We start from the raw sequence: 14,296 nt of genomic DNA on the forward strand, positions 1-14,296 counted from the left end.
GAATGTAGGCTAAAGACAGTGTGTTTGCACTGGCTGGGAATTGAACCCAGGTCTCTCACATGGCAAGCGAGAATTCTACCATTGAAACACCAATGCCTGCATTTTTTTAAACGTAGATTACATTTAAAACAATGGCAACAATCTGATTCAACATGTTATTGAAGTAGCAACTACTCATCCTTAAAGTTGTATGTGTTGTTAAGATCTTTAAAAAGTTTCCAGTGTATCTGTGCTGGTGCTGGTTAAAAACGTACTAAATGCAATATAAAACTTGCCTCGTGTGAGGCTTGAACTCACGACCTTCAGATTATGAGACTGACGCGCTGCCTACTGCGCCAACGAGACATTAAAAGCCTAGTCGTGCCGCGTTCAAACTGCCCAGCTGGACAAAAGCACATGCAAGACTAAAATCTCTCACAACTCCTACCTGGAGGACAACACATTGGCCAGTATAGGGTTTAACCTATGAACAGATATGCCTTAAAACCTGAGAGACATGCTTGAACACATGAGAGCATGTTTTTTCCATCTGCAGCAAATTGGTACTAAATGTGTAAAACCTCACATACCGACTATTGGTTTTCCAAGTAAAAGAGGACGAGACTAAATGAGGCAAAATTAACAAATATAAATGAGATCCACAGGGCGGAAGCAATTTGGCCAAATATTTCCACTGAAGAATTTGTTCTGATTGTGCTTACCAATAAGTAGGCTAAAAACTGCCTGTTTGCACTGGCTGGGAATCGAACCCAGGTCTCTCGCATGGGAAACGAGAATTCTACCATTGAAACACCAATGCCTGCGATTAATAACTCTATATTACATTTAAAACAATGGCAACAATCTGAACCAAAATGTTCTGGAAGCAGCACCTATTCATCGTTATAGTTATATGTGGTCAGTGGTGGTTACCAAGGTATTCAATGAAATCTAAAAAATGGCCCGTATGAGGTTTGAACTCACAAGAACAAATTGAAATGACCATGTGACACTGGCAGTTTTAGGCCGCTGCTGCTTTAGGTTACCATCTTGTCTAGTGAGAAATAAATCGCCAGCTTTTTTACCAGTACTGTAGGCTATACACTATTGGCTTGCACTGGCTGGGAATCGAACCCAGGTCTCTCGCATGGCAAGCGAGAATTCTACCATTGAAACACCAGTGCCTGCTTTTTCTAACTCTGTATTACATCTAAAACCGTGGCAACAATCTGACCCAACATGCTCTTGAAGTAGCACCTACTAATCGTTAAAAACATACTGCGCCAACGAGACATAGAAAGCTACATCGTGTCATATGCAAACTCCACAGGTAGACAAAGGGTTATGCAAGCCTAAGATCTGACACAACTCCTTGCTGGAGGACAACACATTGGCCAGTATAGGGATTTTCCTATAAACAGACATGCCTGAAAACCTGTCAGACATGCTTGAACACCTGAGAGCATTTCTTTTTCTTCTGCAGCAAAATGCTACTAAACGTGTAAAAGCTGACATACAGACTAACTGTTTTCCATGTAAAACCTCACATACATACTAACTGTTTTCCTAGTAAAAAAGGGGAGACTAAAAGAGGCCAAATTAACAAAGATAAATTAGATTCTCAGAGCAAGAGGAATCTCGCCTACTGTTGCTAATTTATATAGCCAAACATTTGTACTCAAGAATTGATTGTGACCCTGTTTACTAGGAATGTAGGCTAAAGACAGTGTGTTTGCACTGGCTGGGAATTGAACCCAGGTCTCTCACAAGGCAAGCGAGAATTCTACCATTGAAACACCAATGCCTGCAATTTTTAAACGTAGATTACATTTAAAACAATGGCAACAATCTGATTCAACATGTTATTGAAGTAGCAACTACTCATCCTTAAAGTTGTATGTGTTGTTAAGATCTTTAAAAAGTTTCCAGTGTATCTGGTGCTGCTGCTGGTTAAAAAACGTACTAAATGCAATATAAAACTTGCCTCGTGTGAGGCTTGAACTCACGAACCTTCAGATTATGAGACTGACGCGCTGCCTACTGCGCCAACGAGACAATCGAAAGCTTAGTTGTGCCGCGTTCCAACTGCCAGCTGGACAAAAGCACATGCAAGACTAAAATCTCTCACAACTCCTACCTGGAGGACAACACATTGGCCAGTATAGGGTTTAACCTATGAACAGATAATGCCTAAAACGTACTAAATGCAATATAAAACTTGCCTCGTGTGAGGCTTGAACTCACGACCTTCAGATTATGAGACTGACGCGCTGCCTACTGCGCCAACGAGACATCGAAAGCCTAGTTGTGCCGCGTTCAAACTGCCCAGCTGGACAAAAGCACATGCAAGACTAAAATCTCTCACAACTCCTACCTGGAGGACAACACATTGGCCAGTATAGGGTTTAACCTATGAACAGATATGCCTTAAAACCTGAGAGACATGCTTGAACACATTAGAGCATGTTTTTTTCCATCTGCAGCAAATTGGTACTAAATGTGTAAAACCTCACATACCGACTATTGGTTTTCCAAGTAAAAGAGGACGAGACTAAATGAGGCAAAATTAACAAATATAAATGAGATCCACAGGGCGGAAGCAATTTGGCCAAATATTTCCACTGAAGAATTTGTTCTGATTGTGCTTACCAAGGCTAAAAACTGCCTGTTTGCACTGGCTGGGAATCGAACCCAGGTCTCTCGCATGGGAAACGAGAATTCTACCATTGAAACACCAATGCCTGCGATTAATAACTCTATATTACATTTAAAACAATGGCAACAATCTGAACCAAAATGTTCTGGAAGCAGAACCTATTCATCGTTGTAGTTATATGTGGTCAGTGGTGGTTACCAAGGTATTCAATGAAATCTAAAAAATGGCCCGTATGAGGTTTGAAATCACAAGAACAAATTGAAATGACCATGTGACACTGGCAGTTTTAGGCCGCTGCAGCTTTAGGTTACCATCTTGTCTACTGAGAAATAAATCGCCAGCTTTTTTACCAGTACTGTAGGCTATACACTATTGGCTTGCACTGGCTGGGAATCGAACCCAGGTCTCTCGCATGGCAAGCGAGAATTCTACCATTGAAACACCAATGCCTGCTTTTTCTAACTCTGTATTACATCTAAAACCGTGGCAACAATCTGACCCAACATGCTCTTGAAGTAGCACCTACTAATCGTTAAAAACATACTGCGCCAACGAGACATAGAAAGCTACATCGTGTCATATGCAAACTCCACAGGTAGACAAAGGGTTATGCAAGCCTAAGATCTGACACAACTCCTTGCTGGAGGACAACACATTGGCCAGTATAGGGATTTTCCTATAAACAGACATGCCTGAAAACCTGTCAGACATGCTTGAACACCTGAGAGCATTTCTTTTTCTTCTGCAGCAAAATGCTACTAAACGTGTAAAAGCTGACTTACAGACTAACAGCTTTCCATGTAAAACCTCACATACAGACTAACTGTTTTCCTAGTAAAAAAAGGGGAAACTAAAAGAGGCCAAATTAACAAAGATAAATTAGATTCTCAGAGCAAGAGGAATCTCGCCTACTGTTGCTAATTTATATAGCCAAACATTTGTACTCAAGAATTGATTGTGACCCTGTTTACCAGGAATGTAGGCTAAAGACAGTGTGTTTGCACTGGCTGGGAATTGAACCCAGGTCTCTCACATGGCAAGCGAGTATTCTACCATTGAAACACCTATGCCTGCATTTTTAAACGTAGATTACATTTAAAACAATGGCAACAATCTGATTCAATATGTTATTGAAGTAGCAACTACTCATTCTTAAAGTTGTATGTGTTGTTAAGATCTTTAAAAAGTTTCCAGTGTATCTGTGCTGGTGCTGGTTAAAAACGTACTAAATGCAATATAAAACTTGCCTCGTGTGAGGCTTGAACTCACGACCTTCAGATTATGAGACTGACGCGCTGCCTACTGCGCCAACGAGACATCGAAAGCTAGTCGTGCCGCGTTCAAACTGCCCAGCTGGACAAAAGCACATGCAAGACTAAAATCTCTCACAACTCCTACCTGGAGGACAACACAATGGCCAGTATAGGGTTTAACCTATGAACAGATATGCCTTAAAACCTGAGAGACATGCTTGAACACATGAGAGCATGTTTTTTTCCATCTGCAGCAAATTGGTACTAAATGTGTAAAACCTCACATACCGACTATTGGTTTTCCAAGTAAAAGAGGACGAGACTAAATGAGGCAAAATTAACAAATATAAATGAGATCCACAGGGCGGAAGCAATTTGGCCAAATATTTCCACTGAAGAATTTGTTCTGATTGTGCTTACCAATAAGTAGGCTAAAAACTGCCTGTTTGCACTGGCTGGGAATCGAACCCAGGTCTCTCGCATGGGAAACGAGAATTCTACCATTGAAACACCAATGCCTGCGATTAACAACTCTATATTACATTTAAAACTATAGCAACAATCTGAACCAACATGTTCTTGAAGCAGCACCTATTCATCATTATAGTTATATGTGGTCAGTGGTGGTTAACAAGGTATTCAATGAAATCTAAAAAATGGCCCGTATGAGGTTGAACTCACAAGAACAAATTGAAATGACCATGTGACACTGGCAGTTTTAGGCCGCTGCTGCTTTAGGTTACCATCTTGTCTTCTGATAAAAAAATCGCAAGCTTTTTTACCAGTACTGTAGGCTATACACTATTGGCTTGCACTGGCTGGGAATCGAACCCAGGTCTCTCGCATGGCAAGCGAGAATTCTACCATTGAAACACCAATGCCTGCTTTTTCTAACTCTGTATTACATCTAAAATCGTGGCAACAATCTGACCCAACATGCTCTTGAAGTAGCACCTACTAATCGTTAAAAACATACTGCGTCAACGAGACATAGAAAGCTACATCGTGTCATATGCAAACTCCACAGGTAGACAAAGGGTTATGCAAGCCTAAGATCTGACACAACTCCTTGCTGGAGGACAACACATTGGCCAGTATAGGGATTTTCCTATAAACAGACATGCCTGAAAACCTGTCAGACATGCTTGAACACCTAAGAGCATTTCTTTTCCTTCTGCAGCAAAATGCTACTAAACGTGTAAAAGCTGACTTACAGACTAACAGTTTTCCATGTAAAACCTCACATACAGACTAACTGATTTCCTAGTAAAAAAAGGGGAGACTAAAAGAGGCCAAATTAACAAAGATAAATTAGATTCTCAGAGCAAGCGGAATCTTGCCTACTGTTGCTAAGTTATATAGCCAAACATTTGGACTCAAGAATTGATTGTGACCCTGTTTACCACGAATGTAGGCTAAAGACAGTGTGTTTGCACTGGCTGGGAATTGAACCCAGGTCTCTCACATGGCAAGCGAGAATTCTACCATTGAAACACCAATGCCTGCATTTTTTTAAACGTAGATTACATTTAAAACAATGGCAACAATCTGATTCAACATGTTATTGAAGTAGCAACTACTCATCCTTAAAGTTGTATGTGTTGTTAAGATCTTTAAAAAGTTTCCAGTGTGTCTGTGCTGGTGCTGGTTAAAAACGTACTATATGCAATAAAAAACTTGCGTCGTGTGAGGCTTGATCTCACGACCTTCAGATTATGAGACTGACGCGCTGCCTACTGCACCAACGAGACATTAAAAGCCTAGGCGTGCCACGTTCAAACTGCCCAGCTGGACAAAAGCACATGCAAGACTAAAATCTCTCACAACTCCTACCTGGAGGACAACACATTGGCCAGTATAGGGTTTAACCTATGAACAGATATGCCTTAAAACCTCAGAGACATGCTTGAACACATGAGAGCATGTTTTTTCCATCTGCAGCAAATTGGTACTAAATGTGTAAAACCTCATATACCGACTAATGGTTTTCCAAGTAAAAGAGGACGAGACTAAATGAGGCAAAATTAACAAATATAAATGAGATCCACAGGGCGGAGACAATTTGGCCAAATATTTCCACTGAAGAATTTGTTCTGATTGTGCTTACCAATAAGTAGGCTAAAAACTGCCTGTTTGCACAGGCTGGGAATCGAAACCAGGTTTCTCGCATGGGAAACAAGAATTCTACCATTGAAACACCAATGCCTGCGATTAGTAACTCTATATTACATTTAAAACAATGGCAACAATCTGAACCAAAATGTTCTGGAAGCAGCACCTATTCATCGTTATAGTTATATGTGGTCAGTGGTGGTTACCAAGGTATTCAATGAAATCTAAAAAATGGCCCGTATGAGGTTTGAACTCACAAGAACAAATTGAAATGACCATGTGACACTGGCAGTTTTAGGCCGCTGCTGCTTTAGGTTACCATCTTGTCTTCTGAGAAACAAGTCGCAAGCTTTTTTACCAGTACTGTAGGCTATACACTATTGGCTTGCACTGGCTGGGAATCGAACCCATGTCTCTCGCATGGCAAGTGAGAATTCTACCATTGAAACACCAATGCCTGCTTTTTCTAACTCTGTATTACATCTAAAACCGTGGCAACAATCTGACCTAACATGCTCTTGAAGTAGCACCTACTAATCGTTAAAAACATACTGCGCCAACGAGACATAGAAAGCTACATCGTGTCATATGCAAACTCCACAGGTAGACAAAGGGTTATGCAAGCCTAAGATCTGACACAACTCCTTGCTGGAGGACAACACATTGGCCAGTATAGGGATTTTCCTATAAACAGACATGCCTGAAAACCTGTCAGACATGCTTGAACACCTGAGAGCATTTCTTTTTCTTCTGCAGCAAAATGCTACTAAACGTGTAAAAGCTGACATACAGACTAACAGTTTTCCATGTAAAACCTCACATACAGACTAACTGTTTTCCTAGTAAAAAAAGGGGAGACTAAATGAGGCCAAATTAACAAAGATAAATTAGAGTCTCAGAGCAAGAGGAATCTTGCCTACTGCTGCTAATTTATATAGCGAAACATTTGTACTCAAGAATTTATTGTGACCCTGTTTACCAGGAATGTAGGCTAAAGAGAGTGCGTTTGCACTGGCTGGGAATTGAACCCAGGTCTCTCACATGGCAAGCGTGAATTCTACCATTGAAACACCAATGCCTGCATTTTTAAAACGTAGATTACGTTTCATCGTTATAGCTATAGCTATACACTATTGGCTTGCACTGGCTGGGAATCGAACCCAGGTCTCTCGCATGGCAAGCGAGAATTCTACCATTGAAACACCAATATGCCTGCGATTAATAACTCTATTTTACATTCAAAACAATGGGAACAATCTGAACCAACATGTTCTTGAAGCAGCACCTATTCATCATTATAGTTATATGTGGTCAGTGGTGGTTAACAAGGTATTCAATGAAATCTAAGAAATGGCCCGTATGAGGTTAACTCACAAGAACAAATTGAAATGACCATGTGACACTGGCAGTTTTAGGCCGCTGCTGCTTTAGGTTACCATCTTGTCTTCTGAGAAACAAATCACAAGCTTTTTTACCAGTACTGTAGGCTATACACTATTGGCTTGCACTGGCTGGGAATTGAACCCAGGTCTCTCACATGGCAAGCGAGAATTCTACCATTGAAACACCAATGCCTGCTTTTTCTAACTCTGTATTACATCTAAAACAGTGGCAACAATCTGACCCAACATGCTCTTGAAGTAGCACCTACTAATCGTTAAAAACATACTGCGCCAACGAGACATAGAAAGCTACATCGTGTCATATGCAAACTCCACAGGTAGACAAAGGGTTATGCAAGCCTAATATCTAACACAACTCCTTAATGGAGGACAACACATTGGCCAGTATAGGGATTTTCCTATAAACAGACATGCCTGAAAACCTGTCAGACATGCTTGAACACCTGAGAGCATTTCTTTTTCTTCTGCAGCAAAATGCTAATAAACGTGTAAAAGCTGACTTACAGACAGTTTTCCATGTAAAACCTCACATACAGACTAACTGTTTTCCTAGTAAAAAAAGGGGAGACTAAATGAGGCCAAATTAACAAAGATAAATGAGATTCTCAGAGCAAGAGGAATCTTGCCTACTGTTGCTAATTTATATAACCAAACATTTGTACTCAAGAATTGATTGTGACCCTGTTTACCAGGAGCGTAGGCTAAAGACAGTGTGTTTGCACTGGCTGGGAATCGAATCCAGGTCTCTCACATGGCAAGCGAGAATTCCACCACTGAAACACCAATGCGTGCATTTTCTAACCGTAGATTACATTTAACACCATGGCAACAATCTGCTCCAACATGTTATTGAAGCAGCAACTACTCATCCTTAAAGTTGTATGTGTTGTTAAGATCTTTAAAAAGTTTCCAGTGTGTCTGTGCTGGTGCTGGTTAAAAACGTACTATATGCAATATAAAACTTGCCTCATGTGAGGCTTTAACTCACAAGCTTCAGATTATGAGACTGACGCGCTGCCTACTGCGCCAACGAGACATAGAAAGCTTAGTTGTCTCGTGTTCAAACTGCCCAGCTGGACAAAAGCACATGCAAGACTAAAATCTCTCAACTCCTACCTGGAGGACAACACATTGGCCAGTATAGGGTTTAACCTATGAACAGATATGCCTTAAAACCTGAGAGACATGCTTGAACACATGAGAGCATGTTTTTTCCATCTGCAGAAAATTGGTACTAAATGTGTAAAACCTCACATACCGACTAATGGTTTTCCAAGTAAAAGAGGACGAGACTAAATGAGGCAAAATTAACAAATATAAATGAGATCCACAGGGCGGAAGCAATCTGGCCAATAATTTCCACTGAAGAATTTGTTCTGATTGTGCTTACCAATAAGTAGGCTAAAAACTGCCTGTTTGCAATGGCTGGGAATTGAACCCAGGTCTCTCGCATGGGAAAGGAGAATTCTACCATTGAAACACCAATGCCTGCGATTAATAACTCTATATTACATTTAAAATAATGGCAACAATCTGAACCAACATGTTCTTGAAGCAGCACCTGTTCATCGTTATAGTTATATGTGTCCCTAGGGTCTTCACATAGTTGCCTAGCCTGTAGGTCTAAAACTACTGTCCCTCCCTGCCAGTCAGTGGTGGTTAACAAAGTATTCAATGAAATCTAAAAAACGGCCCGTATGAGGTTTGAAGTCACAAGAACAAATGAAATGACCATGTGCCACTGGCAGTTTTAGGCCACTGCTACTTTAGGTTACCATCTTGTCTACTGCGAAATAAATCGCAAGCTTTGTTACCATTACTGTAGGCTAAACACTATTGGCTTGCACTGGCTGGGAATCGAACCCAGGTCTCTCGCATGGCAAGCGAGAATTCTACCATTGAAACACCAATGCCTGCGATTTCTAACTCTGTATTACATCTAAAACCGTGGCAACAATCTGACCCAACATGCTCTTGAAGTAGCACCTACTAATCGTTAAAAACCTACTCCGCCAACGAGACATAGAAAGCTACATCGTGCCATATGCAAACTCCACAGGTAGACAAAGGGTTATGCAAGCCTAAGATCTGACACAACCCCTTGCTGGAGGACAACACATTGGCCAGTATAGGGATATTCCTATAAACAGACATGCCTGAAAACCTCTCAGACATGCTTGAACACCTGAGAGCATTTCTTTTCTTTCTGCAGCAAAATGCTACTAAACATGTAAAAGCTGACATACAGACTAACAGTTTTCCATGTAAAACCTCAAATACAGAATAACTGTTTTCCAAGTAAAAAAAGGGGAGAGTAAATGAGGCCAAATTAACAAAGATAAATGAGATTCTCAGAGCAAGAGGAATCTTGCCTACTGTTGCTAATTTATATAACCAAACATTTGTACTCAAGAATTGATTGTGACCCTGTTTACCAGGAACGTAGGCTAAAGACAGTGTGTTTGCACTGGCTGGGAATTGAACCCAGGTCTCTTGCATGGCAAGCAAGAATTCTACCATTGAAACACCAATGCCTGCTTTTTCTAACTCTGTATTACATCTAAAACCGTAGCAACAATTGGACCCAACATGCTCTTGAAGTAGAACCTACTAAACGTTAAAAACCTACTGCGCCAACGAGAACAGATATGCCTTAAAACCTGAGAGACATGCCTGAACACCTGGGAGCATTTTTTTTTCCATCTGCAGCAAATTGGTACTAAACGTGTAAAACCTCACATACCGACTAATGGTTTTCCAAGTAAAAGAGGCCGAGACTAAACTAGGCAAAATAACAAATATAAATGAGATCCACTGGGCGGAAGCAATTTGGCCCAATTTTTCCACTGAAGAATTTTCTTCTGATTGTGCTTACCAATATGTAGGCTAAAGACTGCCTGTTTGCACTGGCTGGGAGTCGAACCCAGGTCTCTCGCAGGTAGGCAACAGGTAGGCAAAGGGTTATGCAAGCCTATGATCTGACACACCAATGCCTGCTTTTTCTGACTCTGTATTACATCTAAAATCGTGGCAACAATCTGACCCAACATGCTCTTGAAGTAGCACCTACTAAACATTAAAAACCTACTGCGCCAACGAGATAGTTGCTAGCCTAAAGCTGTTGAAAATACGATCCCTCCCTGCCAATCAGTGCCTGCTATCAATGAATTCAATGCAATTTGAAGAGAGCATTTTTTTCCTTCTGTAGCAAATTGTCACTAAACTTTTAAAACCTACAGCGCTAACAAGAAATTGAAAGCTACATCGTCTCATATGCAAACTCCACAGGTAGACAATGGTTATGCAAGCCTACGACCTGACACAACTCCTTCCTGGAGGACAACACATTGGCCAGTATAGGGTTTTACTAATGAACAGACATGCCTGAAAACCTGACAGACATGCTTGAACACCCGAGAGAATTTTTTTTCCAACTAACTGTTTTCCATGTAAAAGAGGAAGAGACTAAATGAGGCAAAATTAAAAAATATTAATCAGATTTTCAGAGCGGAAGGCTTTTTTGCTTTGGTAGTTTATATAGCCAAACATTTCTACTGAGGAAATAACTGTGACCCTGTTTACCAGTATTGTAGGCTAAACACTGTCTGTTTGCACTTGGCCTGCGACAACTTACGAGACACGAAAGCACACGGGTGCAACTTGCCGTCCTCTTGATCTCGCTGGGAGACGACCGCGCCAACCCCTGATTGGGAGGCATCCGGGGTCCACTGGAATCTGACCTTGAAGGAAGTGAGAGCATGGAATGGGGAAGCAACGGTACTAAATCTACAAATGAACCTGTACCACCTGTGTCTTCGCAGGGTTCATATTAGTCTACCCCCTGGGAAATGACAAAGCAGAGAAAGGAGACTGTCGACACATAAAATTCACATTTTTCAGCCTTGACAAATATTTGGTGTTCTAAGAAGCGCTTGACCACCCGCCGCACATGAGTACAATGCTTCTCTTCTGACTGGGGAAAAAATCAAAATATCGTCCAGATAAACAAAAACAAAGTCATTAATCATACTCCCCAGTACCTTATTAACCAGACCCTGAAAGCCCACTGGTGCGTTGGTAAGCTAGAATTGCATTACCCGGTCCTCAAAGTGCCCATTTGGAGTATTGAATGCGATCTTCCACTCATCTCTCTCCCTGATATGCACCAGATAGTGGAGGTCTAGCTTGGTGAATACGCGAGCCTCGAACAGTACCTCGAACACTGAAGCCAGTAGAGAAAGGGGGTAGGAGTCCTGAACCGTGACGTCGTTCAGGCCCTGATAATGGATGCACGACCTGAGGGACCCATCCTTCTTACCAACAAAGAAAAACCTGCCGGAGAAGACGAGGGCCGAATCAACCCAGCCGCCTCGGGCTTAATGGCAAGCCTGCCCTTTTAACGAACAAGCCGTCACAAAATGATCGGGTTGGCCGCAGTATAGGCATAATCCCAGACTCCAGGATTGTCGTTTTCTCATTTGGGGTTTACCGGGTGTGTCCCAGCTGCATGGGCTCCTCAGTGGACAGGTAAGATCCGGAAGGAACGGTGAAGGCGGCGGTAGACTCCAATGTTCGATTGGGATGCTCTGCCCGAGAGGATCCGCTGTGAGCCACCGCCCTGGCCCCGACCACCGTCGACCTCCGCGCGCTGCTACAGCTTGCTGCTTCACAACCACCGGTCAATCGAATAGCCAGTTCGATGAACGAGTCTAGCTTCCTGGGTAGCACTCTTGCTGCTTAGCAATCCTTCACGCGGCGAGGTAGTCCCAGGATGAACACGTCTCCCAGCGCGATGGCATCCCAACCAGCCTCCGTAGCCAACGTTCGGAACTCAATGGCATATTTTGACGTACTACGCTCTCCTTGCCAGATATTTACTAGCTTTTCGGCTGCCTCTCATCCGGGGGCAACCTCCTGGAAGATCTGTTTTAACGTTTCAAGAAGCTAGCTTGTGTGTATGTGTTCATACATGCCGACCGTAGCCCATATTTCTGCAACTCCCTTGAGGTAGTAGAGCGTGAATGCCACTTTGGACCGCTCCGTAGGGAACTGTGGTGCATGGAGCTCGAAATGAATCTCACACTAGGTAAGAAATGTTCTGCAACCACCTGAGTTCCCGGAGAAGCGCTGTGGTGCTTCCAGATGGACGTCCAGCGCAGGTAAATGAATGCTAGCGCTTACCGGAAGAGGCTCTGGCAGCTCCGGTGGTGCCAATGGCAGAACTGGGCCTCCGCAGATTTCCACCAGACTCTTCACCAGCTGCATAAGATCTGCGACTGTGTTTTCCTGCCGGGCAGCGCAGTGAGTCAGGTCCTGAAGCATGGCGTCGGTTCAGCTTTAGAGATCCTTGACACATTGCTCTTGAGCCTGGAGGGCGGAGTGCACAGACTTGGCGCCGGCTGTCCATCTTTGGCCAGATTGTTCTGTCAGGCGGCTTGACAAATCAGACCCACATGCATGGCGATGGAGACAGGAAGGGAAGTTACAGAGGCTTTAATTTTCACAGCAGAATCCAAGGACAGGTTCAGTACTGGCACAGACACACAGTACAAGGCACAATCAAAAGGAGCAGGCAGAAGCTGCGGTCAAGACAGTCAGGGTCGACAACAAGATAAGCTCGGCTACGGTACAAAAGGGCTGGACTAGAACAAAAAAAGGTAAAAGGTAAATGGAATACATACACAGTAACGCTGGAATGTGGAGATAACTCGCGACAATCTGGAGGAGGTCTGAGTTGAGTTTTGGATGTTAAATACCATGAGTGATTGTCTATTGCGAACAGCTAATGAACATATGACCGGAAGTAAAGCAAGCACTACACCTGGTAGAACAAAAACCGGAAGTAATACAAAATAAGACAGGAAATGGTGACCATGAATATGTCAACATATAAAAACATGAGATTAGGTGAGATAGGAATGACAATAAAATGTAAAATATGACCATTATTAACATGCATTCTGACAATTAAATTGTGAAAAATACACGCTTCTAAGTAAAATCCAATTAAAGAGGACTTTACCAGCCATAAACCCCACCGCACGCCACTGGGAAGTATTTATTCTCTTTAGAATCAGTATGTTTGCAAATCTAAAGTGTAGACAAGTTATTTAAAGCTCCTGTGTCTTCCATCTTCTTGCCTTTGACATTAACAGGACTTTTATATGTTTATGATTTGAGAATGTCAATGGTTTTTGAATAAAAGCAGACAGACAAGCACGACGTGCCAGGTATTTAATTTCCTTATTGCGTCATCTGATCTAATACATAAAATAATGCTTTTCATATGGCAGCACCAAACATGAGAGTGAGGCTCACACAATTCACGCCGATACAGCGTACACATAGTTAAAACGATTCATGGAACAGAAAACGTGTGGCTGGCCAGACAGTTCACTGCCTTACTCTGCTAAGTCATAGTCATGCGTACATTCACATAAACAAGGTGTAGACGTGACGCTTTATTAGAAGCTAATTATCACGTGACAAGCATGTAAAAAATCTGATAAATACACTCAAATACAATAATAATCCCTTTATTTGGTGTATGGCACCTGAGAACTCAGTGGACTGAACATGTTTATTCACAATAAGAAGTGCATCTGGCAGTTAAACTTCACCTTGTATTTAGAAGTTGACATTTGTATAGTGCTGGTGGTGATATTCCCTTTGTCTTAAGTGTGAAAAGCACCACATGGCTACATGAACATGATATGGCTTCTTCCATTATACTCATTTTACAAAGCCTTATTTCTTAGCTCTTTTTTGTTAATTAAAATGAAATGTAAAAATCGACTCAACATGATAGAAGAAACAAGAAATTCAAAAACACTATATATATATATATATATATATATATATATATATATATATATATATATATATATATATAT

General features: G+C 41.8%; 17 non-coding genes across 17 annotated transcripts; all 17 read right to left on the reverse strand.

The window, feature by feature from the left end:
• Positions 1-25: 25 nt before the first annotated feature.
• On the reverse strand, positions 26-96 carry trnag-gcc (transfer RNA glycine (anticodon GCC)). The gene has a single exon. It is a non-coding gene; the product is annotated as a tRNA-Gly (tRNA).
• A 176-nt stretch (positions 97-272) lies between these two features.
• On the reverse strand, positions 273-345 carry trnam-cau (transfer RNA methionine (anticodon CAU)). The gene has a single exon. It is a non-coding gene; the product is annotated as a tRNA-Met (tRNA).
• A 383-nt stretch (positions 346-728) lies between these two features.
• On the reverse strand, positions 729-799 carry trnag-ccc (transfer RNA glycine (anticodon CCC)). The gene has a single exon. It is a non-coding gene; the product is annotated as a tRNA-Gly (tRNA).
• A 293-nt stretch (positions 800-1,092) lies between these two features.
• On the reverse strand, positions 1,093-1,163 carry trnag-gcc (transfer RNA glycine (anticodon GCC)). Its single transcript has one exon. It is a non-coding gene; the product is annotated as a tRNA-Gly (tRNA).
• Positions 1,164-1,712: 549 nt separating this feature from the next.
• trnag-gcc (transfer RNA glycine (anticodon GCC)) lies at positions 1,713-1,783 on the reverse strand. Its single transcript has one exon. It is a non-coding gene; the product is annotated as a tRNA-Gly (tRNA).
• A 177-nt stretch (positions 1,784-1,960) lies between these two features.
• trnam-cau (transfer RNA methionine (anticodon CAU)) lies at positions 1,961-2,034 on the reverse strand. Its single transcript has one exon. It is a non-coding gene; the product is annotated as a tRNA-Met (tRNA).
• A 164-nt stretch (positions 2,035-2,198) lies between these two features.
• On the reverse strand, positions 2,199-2,271 carry trnam-cau (transfer RNA methionine (anticodon CAU)). Its single transcript has one exon. It is a non-coding gene; the product is annotated as a tRNA-Met (tRNA).
• A 378-nt stretch (positions 2,272-2,649) lies between these two features.
• trnag-ccc (transfer RNA glycine (anticodon CCC)) lies at positions 2,650-2,720 on the reverse strand. Its single transcript has one exon. It is a non-coding gene; the product is annotated as a tRNA-Gly (tRNA).
• Positions 2,721-3,013: 293 nt separating this feature from the next.
• Positions 3,014-3,084, reverse strand: trnag-gcc (transfer RNA glycine (anticodon GCC)). The gene has a single exon. It is a non-coding gene; the product is annotated as a tRNA-Gly (tRNA).
• A 795-nt stretch (positions 3,085-3,879) lies between these two features.
• trnam-cau (transfer RNA methionine (anticodon CAU)) lies at positions 3,880-3,952 on the reverse strand. The gene has a single exon. It is a non-coding gene; the product is annotated as a tRNA-Met (tRNA).
• A 383-nt stretch (positions 3,953-4,335) lies between these two features.
• trnag-ccc (transfer RNA glycine (anticodon CCC)) lies at positions 4,336-4,406 on the reverse strand. Its single transcript has one exon. It is a non-coding gene; the product is annotated as a tRNA-Gly (tRNA).
• A 292-nt stretch (positions 4,407-4,698) lies between these two features.
• Positions 4,699-4,769, reverse strand: trnag-gcc (transfer RNA glycine (anticodon GCC)). Its single transcript has one exon. It is a non-coding gene; the product is annotated as a tRNA-Gly (tRNA).
• A 550-nt stretch (positions 4,770-5,319) lies between these two features.
• Positions 5,320-5,390, reverse strand: trnag-gcc (transfer RNA glycine (anticodon GCC)). The gene has a single exon. It is a non-coding gene; the product is annotated as a tRNA-Gly (tRNA).
• Positions 5,391-7,139: 1,749 nt separating this feature from the next.
• trnag-gcc (transfer RNA glycine (anticodon GCC)) lies at positions 7,140-7,212 on the reverse strand. The gene has a single exon. It is a non-coding gene; the product is annotated as a tRNA-Gly (tRNA).
• A 291-nt stretch (positions 7,213-7,503) lies between these two features.
• Positions 7,504-7,574, reverse strand: trnag-gcc (transfer RNA glycine (anticodon GCC)). The gene has a single exon. It is a non-coding gene; the product is annotated as a tRNA-Gly (tRNA).
• Positions 7,575-9,245: 1,671 nt separating this feature from the next.
• Positions 9,246-9,316, reverse strand: trnag-gcc (transfer RNA glycine (anticodon GCC)). The gene has a single exon. It is a non-coding gene; the product is annotated as a tRNA-Gly (tRNA).
• Positions 9,317-9,866: 550 nt separating this feature from the next.
• trnag-gcc (transfer RNA glycine (anticodon GCC)) lies at positions 9,867-9,937 on the reverse strand. Its single transcript has one exon. It is a non-coding gene; the product is annotated as a tRNA-Gly (tRNA).
• Positions 9,938-14,296: the final 4,359 nt, after the last annotated feature.

The sequence above is a fragment of the Betta splendens genome, chromosome 5 (genome assembly GCF_900634795.4).
Source record: "Betta splendens chromosome 5, fBetSpl5.4, whole genome shotgun sequence".
In the NCBI taxonomy this organism is placed as follows: Eukaryota; Metazoa; Chordata; class Actinopteri; order Anabantiformes; family Osphronemidae; genus Betta; species Betta splendens.